Source organism: Arachis hypogaea, chromosome 1 (genome assembly GCF_003086295.3).
Source record: "Arachis hypogaea cultivar Tifrunner chromosome 1, arahy.Tifrunner.gnm2.J5K5, whole genome shotgun sequence".
Lineage (NCBI taxonomy): Eukaryota > Viridiplantae > Streptophyta > Magnoliopsida > Fabales > Fabaceae > Arachis > Arachis hypogaea.
The window spans coordinates 85,754,077-85,757,982 of NC_092036.1; the positions used below are offsets into that span (position 1 = coordinate 85,754,077).

At 39.5% G+C, this 3,906-nt stretch overlaps 1 non-coding gene across 1 annotated transcript; it reads left to right on the forward strand.

The window, feature by feature from the left end:
• The first annotated feature begins 348 nt into the window (after positions 1 to 348).
• On the forward strand, positions 349 to 456 carry LOC112717315 (small nucleolar RNA R71). The gene has a single exon (XR_003160618.1). It is a non-coding gene; the product is annotated as a small nucleolar RNA R71 (small nucleolar RNA).
• Positions 457 to 3,906: the final 3,450 nt, after the last annotated feature.

A 3,906-nucleotide genomic window follows, 5' to 3' on the forward strand; every position in this document is an offset into this window, starting at 1 on the left:
ATAAGCTTCTTCCTCAGATGAAGCTTCCTTAGTACTGCTTGGTGCATTTTGCATTCCAGACAGACTTTGAGAGATCATATTGACTTGTTGGGTCAATATTTTGTTCTGAGCCAATATGGCATTCAGAGTGTCAATCTCAAGAACTCCTTTCTTCTGACTAGTCCCATTGTTCACAGGATTTCTTTCAGAAGTGTACATGAATTGGTTATTTGCAACCATTTCAATTAGCTCTTGAGCTTCAGTAGGCGTCTTCTTCAGACGAAGAGATCCTCCAGCAGAGCTATCCAAAGACATCTTGGACAGTTCAGAGAGACCATCATAGAAAATACCTATGATGCTCTATTCAGAAAGCATATCAGAAGGACACTTTCTGATTAATTGTTTGTATCTTTCCCAAGCTTCATAGAGGGATTCTCCTTTCTTCTGTCTGAAGGTTTGGACTTCCACTCTAAGCTTACTCAATTTTTGATGTGGAAAGAACTTTGCCAAGAAGGCATTGACTAGCTTTTCCCAAGAGTCCAGGCTTTCTTTAGGTTGTGAGTCCAACCATGTCCTAGCTCTGTCTCTTACAGCAAAAGGGAATAGCATAAGTCTGTAGACCTCAGGGTCAACCCCATTAGTCTTGACAGTGTCACAGATTTGCAAGAGCTCAGCTAAAAACTGATGAGGATCTTCCAATGGAAGTCCATGGAACTTGCAATTCTGTTGCATTGGAGAAACTAATTGAGGCTTAAGCTCAAAGTTGTTTGCTCCAATGGCAGGGATAGAGATGCTTCTCCCATAAAAGTCGGGAGTAGGTGCAGTAAAGTCACCCAGCACCTTCCTTGCATTGTTGGCATTGTTGTTGTTTTCGGCTGCCATTTGTTCTTCTTCTTTGAAGATTTCTGTTAGGTCCTCTACAGAGAGTTGTGCTTTGGCTTCTCTTAGCTTTCTCTTCAAGGTCCTTTCAGGTTCAGGATCAGCCTCAACAAGAATGCTTTTGTCCTTGCTCCTGCTCATAAGAAGGAGAAGGGAACAAGAAAATGTGGAATCCTCTATGTCACAGTATAGAGATTCCTTTAGGTGTCAGAGGAGAAGAAAAGTAGAAGACAGAAGTAGAAAATTCGAACTTATCAAAGAAGATGGAGTTCGAATTTTGCATTAAGGAATAGTGTTAGTCCATAAATAGAAGGATGTGAGAAGAAGGGAAGTAATTTTCGAAAATTAAGTAAAAGAGTTTGAAAACATTTTTGAAAAACACTAATTGATTTTCGAAAATGAAAGTGGAAAAGAAATCAAGTGATTTTTGAAAAAGATTTTGAAATTAGAAATCAAAAAGATTTGATTGAAAACTATTTTGAAAAAGATGTGGTTAAGAAGATATGATTAGTTTTAAAAAGATGTGATTGAGAAGGTATGATTTGAAAAACATTTTTTTTTAAAAAGATTTGATTTTGAAAAACTTTGAAAACTTGAAAAAAAATTGCATTGAAAACAGAATCTTCCCTCTTGTGCCATCCTGGCGTTAAACGCCCAGAATGGTGCACATTCTGGCGTTTAATGCCCAAAACTATACCCTTTTGGGCGTTAAACGCTCAACCAGGTACCCTGGCTGGCGTTTAAACGCCAGTCTATCCTTCTTCACTGGGCGTTTTGAACGCCCAGCTTTTTCTGTGCAATTCCTCTGCTGTATGTTCTGAATCTTCAATTCTCTGTATTATTGACTTGAGAAGACACAAATTAAAAATATTTTTGGATTTTTAATAATCAAAATGCAACTAAAATCAAATAACAATGCATGCAAGACACCAAACTTAGCAGTTTGTATACTACTGACACTAACAAAATGAGAATGCATATGAGACACACGAAACACTCAAGTCAATAGAATTCAAAGATCAGAGCAAGTAAATCATCAAGAATAACTTTGAAAATCACTTAGGACACATGAATGAATGCATGCAATTGACACCAAACGTAAAATGAGACTCTAGACTCAAACAAGAAATATTTTTGGATATTTATGATTTTGTAATTTTTTTTGTGCTTTTTTCGAAAATTAAGTGGAAGAGAAAATAAAGATATCAAAATTCTTAATGAGAATTCCAGGAATCATGCAATGTTAGTCTAAAGCTTCAGTCTAAAGAAATTAGACATGGCTGAACAAGCTTCAGCAGGACATTGCATTCAAGAGCTATATTGATGAAAATCAATCAGCTTTGGTGATGATAAGAACATCACCTTGAAACACTAGAATTCATCTTCAAGAATTCCGAAAAAAAATACCTAATCTAAGCAACAAGATGAACCATCAGTTGTCCAAACTCAACAATCCCCGGCAACGGCGCCAAAAACTTGGTGCACGAAATTGTGATCAATACTTTTCACAAATCAAATAATCCCCGGTAATGAATCAAAAAACTTGGTGTTCAATACCATGGCATAAACACAACTTCGCACAACTAACCAGCAAGTGTACTGGGTCGTCCAAGTAATAAACCTTACGCGAGTAAGGGTCGATCCCACAGAGATTGTTGGTATGAAGCAAGCTATGGTCACCTTGTAAATCTTAGTCAGGCAAACTCAAATGGGTATGGTGATAAACGCATAAAACATAAAGATAAAGATAGAGATACTTATGTAATTCATTGGTAGGAATTTCAGATAAGCGTATGAAGATGCCTTCCCTTCCATCTCTCTGCTTTCCTACTGTCTTCATCCAATCCTTCTTCTTCCTTTCCATGGAAAGCTTAAGCAAGGGTTTCACCATTGTCAGTGGCTACCTCCCATCCTCTCAGTGGAAATGTTCAACGCACCCTGTTACGGCACGGCTATCCATCTGTCGGTTCTCGATCAGGCCGAAATAGAATCCAGTGATTCTTTTGCGTCTGTCACTAACGCCCCGCCCTCAGGAGTTTGAAGCACGTCACAGTCATTCAATCATTGAATCCTACTCAGAATACCACAGACAAGGTTAGACCTTCCGGATTCTCTTGAATGCCGCCATCAATTCTAGCCTATACCATGAAGACTCTGATCTCACGGAATGGCTGGCTCGTTTGTCAGGTGAGTACTCAGTTGTCAGGCAATCAACCATGCATCGTGTATCAGGAATCCAAGAGATATTCACCCAATCGAAGGTAGAACGGAGGTGGTTGTCAGTCACACGTTCATAAGTGAGAATGATGATGAGTGTCACGGATCATCACATTCATCAAGTTGAAGAACAAGTGATATCTTAGAACAAGAACAAGCGGAATTGAATAGAAGAACAATAGTAATTGCATTAATACTCGAGGTACAGCAGAGCTCCACACCTTAATCTATGGTGTGTAGAAACTCCACCGTTGAAAATACATAAGAACAAGAGTGATCATTGGCTTCGGTCCCAGAGAGGGAACCAGAAGAACCAAGATTCCAAATACAATAGTATAATGTCCTACTTATAGATAACTAGTAGCCTAGGGTGTACAGAGATGAGTAAATGACATAAAAATCCACTTCCGGGCCCACTTGGTGTGTGCTTGGGCTGAGCAATGAAGCATTTTCGTGTAGAGACTCTTCCTGGAGTTAAACGCCAGCTTTTATGCCAGTTTGGGCGTTTAACTCCCATTTTGGTGCCAGTTCCGGCGTTTAACGCTGGGATTTCTGAGGGTGACTTTGAACGCCGGTTTGGGCCATCAAATCTTGGGCAAAGTATGAACTATCATATATTTCTGGAAATCCCAGGATGTCTACTTTCCAACGCCGTTGAGAGCGTGCCAATTGGGCTTCTGTAGCTCCAGAAAATCCACTTCGAGTGCAGGGAGGTCAGAATCCAACAGCATCTGCAGTCCTTTTCAGTCTCTGAATCAGATTTTTGCTCAGGTCCCTCAATTTCAGCCAGAAAATACCTGAAATCACAGAAAAACACACAAACTCATAGTA